At 38.7% G+C, this 15,081-nt stretch overlaps 1 protein-coding gene across 1 annotated transcript in view; it reads right to left on the bottom strand.

The window, feature by feature from the left end:
* LOC149936084 (cell adhesion molecule Dscam1-like) overlaps positions 1–7,047 on the bottom strand; it is a 102,983-nt gene extending 95,936 nt beyond the window's left edge. Inside the window, exon 1 of the mRNA XM_090153096.1 lies at positions 7,017–7,047. The gene's annotated coding sequence lies outside the window, so the exon portion shown is untranslated. The remainder of the gene's footprint in view (positions 1–7,016) is intronic.
* Positions 7,048–15,081: the final 8,034 nt, after the last annotated feature.

Raw genomic sequence — 15,081 nt, 5'->3', positions numbered from 1 at the left:
TATTCAGAACACAGACTATAGAGCGGGCTTCGTCAGGGTCTCGCATCTCACGTTAGCCTTTAACTGTGACCTATTTTTCTTCCCGTAATGACGTCACCCCGGGAATAACACTCAGCGTAAATGTATAATAATCATAAGTATGACACTTCCTATTCACCCAATGCAATTTTTTTAATGATAGTCTGTTTCGCCAATGACAACGTAAACCATTACGTACCGACGGACCGACAACTCTCCACGAAGTATTTGGAGGATTCCCGGAAAATCGCCGATGGTCCGCCGGCAGCCTTTTCGACGGACCAACCAAGGCCTATTGAAAATTGAAATGCTTTCAAAAGTTTAAATAACGCTTACTTTTGGAAAATAATGATGAATTATTGAATCGGAAAATAAAAATAACTATTATAAACACTGGCTCCATTTCAAAAGTTAGTTATTTTCGAATTTCAAACCTAAACGAGGGCAGAGCCCCCACAGAAATAAAATTGAAGAAAAATAGCAATAAGGGAAAAATTTATAATCTCACTGCGTTTATTTTTGGTGATTTTGAGATTGCAGATGTGAGTAGCATTAAGATGATATAACCTTAAAATTGATTCCGATAGATCAAAAAATCGGCCCGTCATGTACCATATTTTACCTAAAATACCTTCGTAAAGTATGTGGCCAAGAAAGGCTTAATTATTTAGCCATGTACACAGATATTTTTCTAAAGATATCGACTTAACTTTTATTATCAATGTATTTCTTGACGGATAGGATGAGATATAAGAAAGAACACTTTTAAAAAAATATATAAATTTAGAGCTGTACATTTTCTTGCTTAAGTTTTAAGTATATGAATTTTTGATAAAAAAATAATGGCCCGTGCCCCCACAGAAATATTTTCCGATCGCTGCCGCTGCCTAAACGCGGGTACGCTCTTATTTCTCACCATCAAACTAATCAACTATTTTCCCAACGGATAGAGTAGGAAGGGACTAGTTTCCTGTTCGGAAACTTCCTATTTCGCAACCACTCCACGACAGACTATCATTAACTGGATTTGTTCTGTACCATACTTATGTTTATTATCCACTTATGTTCTCAGTATAGTATTACTCAAAGATAATATTCAGGGAACCTTATTTTAGACTTATATTCGTAGGTAAAGAAAGTATTAAGATTCGTTGATGTTTGAAGAATCTTAATTTAATTAATAATAGTTATCAACGAACCAAACTGTTATGAACGAACTTAAATTCTTTTCGTATATTAAAACATTTCTACACTTTCCAAGTAACGTGCTTCCATAATATCTATTCCTAAAGAAATATTAGCACCGCAAATAATTACATTATCTACGCGATAGAATTTACCTTTGTAAACAAGAAAATGTTGATATAATTTCAGCATACTCGCATTCTAAAACGAGCTCTTTCCTTTCAGCATCTTTATTCCTTCATTCAAATATAAAAGGAGGCTGCAAAGAAAGAGAGGGGAGATTCTACAAACCGCGAGTAGCATGCACTTCATTAGAATATACTTAAAACAACGTCGGAGTGAAAGTTTTAATTTAATCCGACAGACTCAGCCAGCAAGCGCCAGAAGTTGACTGGCTACGGGGAGCCTTTCAGACCTATTTATCGTCTGATCGTTCAAAAGACATTTCTAGAAAGCAGCAAATATGCGAGACGTGGAAGGATTCCCGCCATTTATCTTTGAACTTTTATTCGAGTGTCGAACAATTATTTGACTTAGGGGGGAGTTACGGTCACAAGCGGCCGGGCAAGGAAATGCGTTGGTTCCTCTTCTACAAATGCCATCTACGCTAGGAGCGTCCACGCAACGGTGTCGCATCTGGAGTCGCGAGTAAAGACAAACACTGGCGCTATAGCGTCCACTCATTACCCGTCTTTCGTAAACAAACTTTCCAAACCTAATTACGCGAGCGCGAGAATTAAGAAGCTTAATCCCTCGCACATTTCCCTTTTAACTGGGAGGGGGAAATACTATCACTCCCCAGTCTCATCACGCGGACATAAAATACACCCAAAAGGTGGTAGTCGACAGTGGCGTCTAAGGCCATGAGGTGGTAAAGTCCCCGACGCGCTTAATCGTCCGGATATACACCTCGGACTTCGATAACGTGGCTCTTTATCGCTAGAGTATATATACTTATATACAGTGGTGGGCTTACTGGGATGGCTTAATTGGAAGAAAAGGTAAAACCTTCAGGACACAATGAACGACCACGCTCGCGTACCTTAATAAAGGCGGCGGAGGAGGTCGATCCTACTGGACTTTCAAGCGAGAAACCAAGCGTCAAGAGAGAACCACGGCGATATTCCGCTATTAAAACTGTGAATTATACCGCCCTCGCCACCCTCTCCGCTGCCACTCCCTCCCTGACCGACCTTTAAAACTCTATCGTCGCTATCCAATGGGGAATCATTTACATTCTCATTTCCCTGACGCCGTAGCGCCGCTCTACTATAGTCTATAGGAAAAAGGATCGCACTTAGGTCAAGGGTAAAACGGAGAGTAGAATCTGCGCGTTAAACATCGCGACCGCGTTACGCTTACGGCGCTCGAAAGAAACAATTATCTCGGACAGTAGGGTCTCAGTATCATTAATTCGATGAGGAATTTGCCCGTCCAGCGCGTTGCCGTATAACGTACATACCCCCTATTCGAATCGATAGTCGGACTCGTATGTGACCAACTGATATATTTTGAATTGAAGAGGGCTAAAATTGCGCTCGAGAGTCATTTGGGGAGAGGCTGTAGGGGCTTAGCTGTTGAGCTGGAAGCTAAAAAGTATTTTAAACTAGATTTGCCGCTCCTTTTCTGGGCTTTTAATCGTCTTTCGCCCCTAAATGGAGCTTTACGTCGAACCCGATTAAGTCAAGATTCAAATTGAACACGAGAACGAAAATGGCATTTCCCGAGCTTGACGCGACACTAGCTTTCACTCCGCGATGGCGCCGTTTAAATAATGCAAACCGATTTCTAATATTCACGTAGACTTTCCTACGTCGATTTTCTTTTCAGAAATAAATTGGAGTAGGAGGGAATAGAAACGTTCGACTAATTTTAGAAGTCGTCTACGACCTACCAGAAGTCTATTACACCTTACTTTAAAGAGTTCTATAGAATTTCCTTGATTAACAGCCTTACTGCGAGGAAAGAAAACGTAAGAAATCCACTCGAGTAACTCTGGGTAGAATGGTGGCAACACTAAGAGAGCGCCAAAGTATCTGAAAATTAGAAAGTCAAATTGCTCCGAGTTGGAATTTCCAGATTAAGCGCGAACAGCGCGTGGGTCGGATACTTCGAGCGAGGAGGTAATAGACTTTTGAAACTATAAAGAAATCGATCCTTTGCTTCGGGAAAATTACGGGTCATAGATTTAAAAAGTCACCTATACGTTAATTTAATTTCGATCCACTCTATTTACTTTCAACGGCCTTAGAACTACTTTTAAATCTATTCAATGTTGACACGCAAAGTGGATTTCTATCTGATGGACAGTTTAAAGGCCTTACACGAAAAGAAGTTGGCTCAATTGAAAGAGGTCATACAATGAATAAAGGCGGAAGTTGGGAGAAAAGGGCAACAGAGAATCACCAAAGTTACGCTATAGATTGAGAACAGCAAAAGGGGACTGTGGAGGCGGGAATTCTAATTCGGCAGTTTTATACGTAACAGATAAACTAACCACGTAAAAGGACCGGTGGAATTTAAAATGGAACCTCAGAATCCGATCTATTTTAAAAATTTCGCTCTGACCGTGTTTACATCAAAGGCATTCGTTTATTTAAATTTTCAGCTACTATTTTTCCGTTGAATTTTCATTTTAAAAGTAACAAGGTCGTTATGTGGTGAAGGTTTTCAACGATTCACCAAGATAAGTTCTACAACACACGCTTGTTTCTTCAGTATGAAATACGTAGTCGGTTTCAATACATTACAGTATGATATTCAGAAAAGAGTCTCTAAGCAATTGTCCTCATGATAAGAAAGGTCCCTTAAGCAAATTTCACTGTCGATCCCCAAAAGGCATTAGTTAGACCACTGACAGTAAAAAATAAAAAGAGAAAACCAATTAAATAAATATTTATTCAATTTTGCCTCAATAAATAATAGGGTTGAAATCCGTTTTAAGCCTGTTATTTATAATGATTTAACTTTATGCATCAAAAACAGGCTAACTCCATCTCTGTAACTTAATTCTGACGATTCCCAAACAAGCCATTATAAAAAGATTGCCGTAATTCAAAACAATAGAGGAATTAAATTTTTAACAAGGCATAAAGAAGTCAAACGTGGTAAATTGAGGTAAAAATTCCAAGCAGACTATTGTACTTATAAAACTAAAATCCGTAACAAAAGAAGATTTAGAAAGAGACCTACAAGCATCCTTGGTACGTTTATATTCACAAGAAAATGGGTCCATCCGTTTAGCGAGGAAAAAACACAAATCCAAGATAAATTTAATGGATGTTTGTTTTAGTCTGGCAGCGGATTTTCGGATTGTTTTACGTAAGAGCATTACTTTGTAAGGTTCTAGCTAGAGTCGTTCCACGTAAAATAAGTGGAAAAATATTTCCGCCTGCGTAGGTATTTCGTCCCGGGTCCCCCTCGAGCACTGTTGGCGGAATATGCGTAAAATAATCCCCAAAAAACCAAAACCACAACGCCTTCGGCTACGTGCGTGAAAAGATCTAAGTTCCTCGTGTCTTTGCTCGGATAGTAGTGTTTTTACGCTATAAAAGATTCTGAAAAGTATCTATAATTGGAATTGACTGGCTCCAAACGGACTTGTATACCTTAAAAGCAAACATTTAAATATATCACAGATATTCAAATATTTATGTGTAAACGTTATTTCTAAAAATTGAAAATCAAATACCGAGGTATTGTTTGAAATAAATACAATAAAAACGGTAACAAGATCGAACTCTTATATAAAACTCCCTGTATGTCACACGACAAAAACTAACCAAATTTAAGGGATAGCTTAATCAAATTAAATACTTACCTTACTATAAAAAGGTTTCTGAAAAATAAAATGCTGGAATATTAACTATTACTTTATTTTGTTTTGTTTTGTGAATTTTTATAACTAACTGTTTTAATTAACCCGTTACTATTCTATTTTACTGTGTTAATAATTTTAACCATATATTATACACGCGAGGGCTATATGTCTAATTCCTTCATGTACATCAATGGAAATAAATTAATTTGAATTTGAAAAAAATGGTCTGAATAAGCTCCCGAGAAATCTGTAACCTAACAGAAGAATAATAGTTAAGTTAGATTCTTTATTTTCGCGCAGTGACGGGAAAGTTTCGGGAAAAAAGGACGAGACTGTCTATTGTAACGTTTCCAGTGAACTGGAATAGGGCAAAAGCGGCGGTGGAAAAGCACGCCCATTATTGATTAAGCCACAAGTGAGGAGCGTACACACACACACAATCGAAAAGTAGAACAGAGGAATCGTCATTCCTCCGCGTCGAACAATGTAGGACATCTAACGGAGGGTAAAAGAGAAAGGGGATAAAACACATTTCTTTCGTTGCAAGATCTACCAGGATTTTTTTACACCGCGGATTTGCTGATGTACAAAAAAAGCGGGAAAACTATACGATTCTAGGCACTTCGCCACGCCTGTTTTGTACCAATTCGGATAAAAACCCTCGCTTTCAAAAAAATCGGTCACTCCAAACGAAATATTTGTGCCATAAAAAGTATTTACTTTGCTAAATTTTTTCTTTTACTACGCAATGCATATAAACGGCAATGGTTTCCTTTTCCCAGAAACCTTCAGTCGCTATAAAGAATATTACGAGTAATATATATATATATATATATACATATATTTATATATCGTATAGGCAAATGGGGTCGCCTTAAACGAGCGTAAAAAAAAGAAATCAATATACTGTTATGAAAACTTTATATCGACTTATTGCTGTCGAGTTTTATTATGTATTTTCGCGACTACGTCGTTTTTAAATAAAGGTTTATTTCTATTTTTACGCGCGCGAGAGCTATATGGATATTCCTTAATGTAAATATAATTGCAATTTTTCCTACGCTAGTTAATGCGGGCTTTTACTTATTTAGGTCGTGTGTTGACCCTACAGAGCTCTCGTATACTATTTACTAAATTTGCGACACACGCGTTTCATTTAAGCTTCGGAATTGACTTTTGTTGTTAAGTTGAGAAAACATTGGAAAATGCGTTTTTCCTCTTAATGTAAAGTAGAATTAATGGTTATATAGGGATAGTCGTATATCTCAATTCAATTAATAGTTAATTTCAAAATTCTAGCCCAAGAAATTGAGTTTTTTTCTCGCGAAATTTTAATAAGGTTTTATTTAATTACGCGCAACGGAGTCGGATTAAATTCAGCCAATTAAAAGTACAACCCAGTTTGGACTGGAATGTTTTGGGTTTGTTTTAAATTACGAAGATCTCGGAGTCGTTTGTTGTCGTTTCTAAACAGTAATCTGATTTAATGAAAGTCTAGTTTCCATTAGGATAATTTGGATGAAACTAAACAGCTCACACCCGATTCTTTGAAGATAAATAGTAAACGGTTGACTAAAAAATGGAACCATTTGTTCCGCGGGTAGAAACAAACAAATCGTTACAAGAAGATTAAATTTAAAATAAAAGTTCAATTATCTCGGATTTTGAGTGGTCAAGAAATCGAAACAAAACCAATCTTCAAAGTCGAAGCTATATACGAACCTTCTATTCGCAACTTCGTAACGTTTGTTTTTACCCAAACAAAACTCCTCGTAAGAGTGTCGAAAGCGGAATACGTAACGTTACGAAGCGATTGTGCGACGCCTGTAGCTTGGAACCCATTAAATAAACACACAGTTGCCTTTCGCGATGGGGGCGAGCGGATGGGTGGTTACGCGAACGTCGCGACTGGCAATTTATCTTCGGAAAGGGATTGCGGCGCCGAACTTTTGAAGTGGAAAACATGGTGCAAGATTAAAGAGAGATGGCCTACCATTTTCGGGGGTGACCCAGGGGTGTCCGTTCACCACGACGCAACGGAGAGCCAGCAAAGGAAGAAGCGAACGGAGAACATCCATGCTAAATAACGCGTTCCAGCAGCGACGACCGGGGTTCCAACCTGTCCTTCGATGTACGCGCCACCTTTTCGTCTCCTTCTTAACCTGTTGCGCCGCGGAGGGCTTTCCTGGCCCGGTGCTCTCGTCGCCGTCGTCCAAGATCATTCCGAATTCCATTTCTCGGACGAATACCCAGCGGGAAAACACAATTTAGTCCGAGATGCCTATTTGACTCGCGTCTTGCCCGGGCGTCCATACGCGCGTTACCCGTGCTATTACAGTCAACCGGAGAAGGAGCGTTCGTGGATAGTTTCGCCAACAATTTTCGCCTGTCTCCGCTTTTCCTCGCGCATAGAAGGAAAGAGAGAACGAGAAAAGTCCGCGGGAATGATAAATCTAAGGCAAAAACGCGTTCGTCACGAGCGGTTTCGCGCTTCGTTAACTTCCCTCAAAGAACAGTTCCATCTCGGAGAGTCGTACGAAAAAACCCTCCTTTACAAATTCACTTTGCCTTCTTCCTAACCGCCACCGTATATTCTTGAGACGAAATTGTTCAATTTGATCACGACGCTCTATTTGATTTTAAATAGAAGCAAAATTTAATCCTGCCAGTTCTTTTTTTTTTAGAATAATAAAAGATATAAAACTCTCTTTTCCGAAGGGAGCGAAAAAAGCGGTTCTTCAATCGTTTTTCATTTCCAACTTTTATCTGTAACCGCCAGGAGGCAACTCGGGAAGGAAATGAAATTGGCCGGCGAAAAGAGAGCGGCTTTCGCCAATACTATAATCCCGAGTAAATCCGGTCCGCACGTGGCCCAGCGGACATTCTTACGCATCCATAGTTCCTTCGAACTCCGAAGAGAGAAGAGTCTTCGGCGGTGTTGCGCCAACGAGATAGCTGGAGAAGGAGGAGAAGCGCGTCCGCGTGGCCGACTCGTCGGCCGTTGACTGGCGGTCCAACGGGACGTGTCACACTGGCTCACCTGCGATTCCCCCTCGATAGTAGAATGGGGAGAAGCAGACGGCTGAAGTCGGAGCGTACTCCTGGGTGGCGGCGTCGTTGCCGGTCGATAGAAAACTTTCTGACCGGCTCGCGTCGACGTCCACGTGACGTTATTTTCCCGAGGAGATCGCGTTTTTCTCCTTCCCGTTCCTCCTTACCCCTTTTCCGTCTCTGAGCGTTTCCTCCGCCGCCACCGACTCCCTGCAGGCTCCCACTCCGGACCAGCTTTTTCATCGAGATGAACCACGTATCTAGAAGCTCGATGCTCGCCACACGGAGCGGCTCAAACGTTTCAACGCGGGAGATACGATAAAATGCCCGCGGATCTTTTAAAAATTTGGGATCTCGCTTCTAGTTCTCTCTCTCTCGCGCAAACCACTTTAAAGCCGGTCATTCTCTCTTTCGCTGAGTCGCTATCTTCTTCCCGGGGCGGAATTAAAGAGATCCTGAAGCGGATCGAAAACACCGTCGGTTATATGTACGGCTGTTAAACTTTTGGCCAGCCTCCGTTCACTTTCCCCACCTAACCCTTCTTTCTCTTTTAGTTAAGGATCGCAGTTTCGTGGTGGCTAAGAATAACGGCGAATGGGATAAAGGGAGGATTGCGGAGGGAAAGGAAGAGGTTCAGATTATTTTCCTGCTTTTTTATTCCTCTTTTTTATGGTAAAAACGTATTTCGTTTTTATAGGCCGATGAAAAGTAGTTTAAGGGCGGTCTTCCCGTTGCCCTTTCGACGATTACGTCTCGCGCCGAGTTAGCCGACAGTCATATTTATGATAGAAAGAAGGGGTATGGTCTCTATCAATCCGCCTTTGGAGAAAATGCGCGCTTTATTTCGACTAGATACGCTTATATATAGCTCTTCCACCTTTGCATTGTACGGTTGTGTGTATATAATTTATCGCCTGATTTATGCGTGACTCCAGTCTCGGATGAAAACGGCTGGTTTGGGAATTGGCAAGTACCAAACCCGGGGTTACTACTATCCTAGTGAGCGTTTCTAGCCACCATCGTAGGGATCTTTTTCAGTGGCTTTCTAGCCTCGACGCGGTTTAACGAAAATAGTCGAGACTCAGCCATTTCGATTCCCCCTCCCCCTCCCTCACTGAGCTTCCGCATATGGCCGCCCGGAAAATTTTCATTTGTTTTTAACGTGGTAATTTTTTTGAATTTTTTTGGCCCCAAACGTAAGTAGGTTTTACTGGCGGGGTCTTGATCCGTGGGGGATTTTTATTTCCTATTAAAAATAAGGGAAAGTTACTGCTGCCGACTAAGCAACGATTCCTATCCCCCGGATCTCTCCGGAGTTTAATAAATAACCGCCTTTTCCTAGCGCTAAAAGTTAATTTGATTTTCGCCTTTATTATTTACGTCGAGTTTTTTTTTTGTTCTCCCTCTCACTGCCTCGGCTTTGTTTTATGGTTTCTTTTAATAACGAAAAAATGCGCAATATTAAGCGAGTTCTATAGTTTTTCGCTCACTTTTTTTATTTTGCATGCTGAGTTTTAGTTTTTAGCCTAGCTTTTGGCAACGTGTAATAAAGCTGAGCTGTCGTAAAAAGCGGTGTCGTTTACTATATAACGTATACATTATTAAGAGGCCAAAAGTTTTATTTTCGCCAAGCACGAAAGGGAGCTAATAACGAGATGGTTCCTTTTATGATTTAATTAAATCTAGCTTCCGAGGCGGGCTTTACGTTATTTTCCCCTACATTTCCTTCAACAAACGTACGTTTGAATGCGTAATGTACCGCAAATTAAACACGGAAAAGGATTTAATAATTGAACATTCGAAGAAAATCGCGTTATTGACTAAGTAAATAACTAAAACGTGCCAAAGGTATTAGCCCCCAAACCATATAAGCTGAACGCAATAAACACTACTAATCCCAATTATTTGATTATTATTAACTAATGAATATATTTTGAATAATTTAAATCAAGAAATTATTTTGTTCATTTAAATCAAGAAATTATTTTGTTAATTTAAATTAAGAAATTATTTTGTTCATTTAAATCAAGCAATTATTTGGATTTATTTGGATTTATTTAAATCAAGAATTTATTTTAATTTGATTTATTAAATTCAATAATTTATTTTATTTTAATTTAATTTATTAAAATCGAGAATTTATTTTAATTCAATTTATTAAAATCAAGAATTTATTTAAATTTATTTAAATCAAATATTATTTTAATTTATTTAAATCAAAAATGTATTTTAATTTTTTTAAATAAAGAATTTATTTTAATAGGGAAAAAACATTTTATACATTTTTTTTATTGATTTATAGAAACACCTATACTTTTTAATCAAAAATTTATTTCAATTAAGAATTTATTTTAATTTATTTAAATCAAGAAAAGTAAGCGCCTTTTCCAAAAAACAATTAAATCAGCCCAGTATATCATTGCTTCCCTAAAACTGACGACTTCTGCGAGACTGAAGAGCACAGCGGGGACGTTTTATCTCCCCCCTCTCTTGCCAGCGGAAAATTCGGCCATGATTGCCACGGATCCTCTCCACATAATCATTCGCCATAAGAAGAAATAAATACATTCTTGTTTATATAGAAATTTTCTCAATTTCTTCGGCTCACCTTGAAGGCTATTTTTAGTCTACTAGCCCCCAGCACATGCATACATACATATTTATTTATTTTCCTTTTGATTTACAAACCCTTTTGAAATGGGAGGGAAACCATTAAAAGTTGGTTTCACAGTACACAACGTAGATAAAAATTAAAGTCAATAACATTTACATACATTCCATCCCCTTCGGCATGCCACAACCGAAACCTTCAAATTAAATTAAATCTACAGTCTTTTTAACCTTAAAACTCCCCAACGCCTTAGAGTTCATTTCGTGCCTGCCAATACGCTTACACTGCCGAGAAGAAAAGCTACACAGTCATCAGACTTGATCCGTTCAGCAGCTAAAACATGTTATTTTCAAACCGATACGAATTTCAAACATTCCACTAAAATATGAGGGATATCATCCACCGAATAACCAAATAACGAACATTCCAAACTCTCTCCCAAAACTTCCGCAAGCTGTATTATTTCGACTTATCTATTTCGAGATGATAAATAAAGAACCAGATAATCAATATTATAATCAATATTTATAATGTTATTTTATATACGGAAGGAATATAGATTTCTAAAGATAAAAATCGAATACCGGATTCAATTAAATTATGAATTTATAGTAACTAAACTTGAAAGCGCGATTCGTAGGAAAGGTTGATTTTCATAAATATTAAAACACCGCTTGCGTCTTCTCCTTAAGCGATTAAAAGTAAAGCCGCTCAATGTAAAGCGTAAGAACTCATCCAAAATTCATGTTAGTCCTGTCCAAAATATACATCTTCGTATAACCGAAAATGTACACTTATTCATAATCGAACAAATAGCTTCGAGAGAGAACGTTAAGGCTTTTTGTTTACAGGTAAGAGAAATTCCGCCAAATCATCCGAGTAAAATGAATGCCTTTACGCCATCCCTGGAATGATAAAAGAGGGGTAGGAGTATTCCTTAAAACCAAATTTTAAAAGTGTTTTCCCCGTCGATCGTTTTCTATGGTCGGCAGGGGGAGAACAAAACTATAAAGGAACACGCGGGAATTGGGATGCGGCTAATTCGACTCCTACCCATTTTCTCTCAACGCAACATTTCGTTGCAAAAATAACAGGGCACTCTTATCTCACCCCGGATGGTCGCCGAGAGTTGAATTGGTCTGGCCAACTTACCAATTAGAGGGAAAGCTATTTAAGGCTATATGATCGAATCTAGTACCATATTGCAGTTCCGTCGCGGCCGTACTCGCGGTACAGTTTGTAAGGAAGAAACCGAACCCTAGATCCTCCACGTAGTCGACTAATTAGCGGAGAGGGGCTATAGTTTCGTTGGCTTTTCAATGAGGGACCCAACTTAAAAAGAAACTTGGCGGATTCCCTTTCGAAAAGTTCGCTTTCTCTCTCCCTCTCGCGATTACGACTTCGCAGGCTGCGGCCATTTTCGCGAAAGCCTGGTTTTGTTGTTGAAAACAATTATTCGGCTTCAAATAAATGACGCCTATTTGCGGCGGTAGCGTCTCGCATTGTGTTTTACTATTTTATCCAATTTAAAAGAAACAGTTGGCATTCTTTGTTCGCTACAAAGTCTGGCTATAATGGATAAGCCTTATAGATTAACATTTTTTATCTATCATTTAAACAAATACGTTTAGAATTTATCCAAACTGTAAGAATTCGTACCGAAATTGTTAAACTATTAAACACTAAAGCCCAGTTCACACTATACAATTAGTTAGGCCACTTAATTGACACCAACTAATTGTAAGCAAGAAAATTGTACAGTGTGAACAGAAAAATTGTAACCATTGTTCCAACTTTTTCTGTTCACACTGTACAATTTTCTTGCTTACAATTAGTTGGTTTCAATTAAGTGGCCCAATTAATTGTATAGTGTGAACCGGGCTTTAGACTTTAAGCGTTATTGGGAAGCTTAGAAAGATACTTTATACACGTTCGTAGATGGGTTGGGGTTTTTTTGTATTTCGTATAAATTGTTACTTTTTCACTTTGACTCGATTCTTTGCTCATTATTTGAAGACCATTAAAGAAAAATCATCTGACCCTAATTAAATGTTTCCTCGAAATACTTTAAGCCCTAGTAGCGAAGGGTCCCACAAAGCGTAATAATTGCGGCCGGTTTGGTCTAATTAAATCTTCGCCGTCCATCACATCCTCTCCTGGCGGACGATTCCTTACATAAAAAATTTAGCTTACGGACTAAATTACAATAAATTCCTTCTCCGAAAAAACGATGATAAAAATTAAAATAATAGAAAAGGTGGTCAAGACCAAATTGAATTTCACATTCGTACTTTCGAGAAAGAAAAATTAGGTCTTTTCGCTAATATATTTTCACTGTAAACAATACTATAGTTAGTTCTAGTAATTATTTAGAAAAACAATGGTTTATCGTACACTATAAAACTCTTTTTATTTTATTTTACTATAGTTCAAAACGAACTTATCAAAAGATGAAAACCACCTTGGAAAACTTAGCATCTGAATATATTATAAGTGTTCGTTATATTAAATTTCAAACTTCTTATAATGCCTTTAAACAGGGGGCCGGGTTACAATGCGTTAACTATTACCGTTAACCTCTACAAATTTTTAGGTAAAGGGGAAACTGTAGAACTCATGGAAAACCCCTTAAGCCAGTCGGGAGACAACTTGCAAACTCAACGCAGAAGGAGTAATTCCAATTTTTAACCCGGTTCCTTTTTACTGCGAAGCGAAAGTGCTAACAACTCCGCCACCCCATCTAATAATAATAATAATAATAATAATAATAATAATAATAATCAGCTAGGCTAATACCCAAGGCACCACCTTAGGCCTAAGTCATCAAGCGACTTTTAAAGCCTTTAATTCAGGTGGCCGGGTTATAATGCGTAGGAGGGTGGTGACAAGCCCTGCATGCCACGCGTTCGAGCCAACAGCTCCCTACACTAACTATTACCGTTAACCTCAACAAATTTTTATGGAAGGGGAATCCGAAGAACCTAACCGATTAAAACATTGGAAATGTACTGAAAAATTATTGCTACCACATCTACGAGTGTGTTTACTTCATTAGTCGCGCGTCAGATATCAAAGGGACAGGAAGAGGATCGGCGAAAAATGAGATAACCTTTCCCTTCTTTCCAGAGTAAATAGATTTTGGGGGGGTTTAGTAATTAAGTGTCACGCTTGAACGTGTCGGGGTGTGTATAGTTCCCCCGTCAGCTATATATATTTTGGGCCGGCCCTCCTCTCTCTCCGGCTTATCATTTGCAAGTATAATAAATTGATTTCTTTTCCTTTGACGAGTCTTCCTCATCGAAACCGAAGCCGGAGCGAGCGATAGAGAAGAACCGGAGAGAAACTGAAAAATTCCGACCGAATTCCATTACATCCGGGAGAAGATAGACTTTCTGATTTTTAAGGCCAATAAAAAATAGAAATGAGGGGACGACGGAGGAGGCTCGGATAAGACCCCCCTCTCTCCAAAAAAAGGAAGAGGGGGACTTCTTATACTGCCCCGGATAATAATAAAAAAACTGGGAAATCCCGAATGATTGACGCTTTACAAGTTGGGCATAACTCATCTGGAGTGCGGACCCGGCCATTCCGGTGTAAATTTCTCTCTCTCTCTCTCTCCTACTCGCTCTCCCTTTCTCTCTCTCTCTATCTTCCAATCCCAAAGCGCGGAATATTTTTTTCAGCTGGGGATGCCAAAAATAAAGGAAGAGGAAAACTGCCTTTTTATAGGATTACTCTCGACTAGAAGAAAAGAAATATGAAGAAGGGAAGAAGGGAGCTGCCACCGTAAGAATGTTGTAGCCCGCCCATAAATATTGCTACATTAAATGTTTCCACGAAAAAAAGTTATTTCTTATTACGCGATTATATTAATACCATATTATGAATGATTTTCGTAGTAACATTGAACTTAAATAGCCTCTATTACCGGTTATCGTACATGGGTCAACCTGCATAATCATTATTACGATTAAACGACAATGTATTCAGACCCTTTGTTTTAATGCCTACGCGGAATGAAAGCTCGCAATTGTCTCAGAGTGTATTCCCCCTTACCAGGATAAAATGGGTAAGATTACACAAGGAAAGTCGTAGAGGCATGGTTTAGTTTCGGAAATGCATTCTTGATAATGCTAAACAAAGATACGCAACAATCTTCAATCGTCTTCGTAACCTTACCACAAATGAAACCAAAAAATGCGCAAAATATTCTTCGAAGAATATAATAATAAAAAAAGCACATTTGAAAGTGCTTTACTATTGTAAAAAGCCTACAATAGCAGTTTGAAGTTGGGAAATTTATTTATCTACTTTCCTTTTCGATTCGAATGGTAAGGGAAAAAAGCTGATAAGTTTTATTTTTCATGTCAAACCCCCTCGCGAGCAATGTAGGCAA

The sequence above is a fragment of the Leiobunum rupestre genome, chromosome 7 (genome assembly GCF_980474605.1).
Source record: "Leiobunum rupestre chromosome 7, qqLeiRupe1.1.hap1, whole genome shotgun sequence".
Taxonomy (NCBI): Eukaryota; Metazoa; Arthropoda; class Arachnida; order Opiliones; family Sclerosomatidae; genus Leiobunum; species Leiobunum rupestre.
The sequence above is the reverse complement of the archived record's forward strand: the minus strand, read 5'-3'. Positions and strand labels throughout refer to the sequence as shown.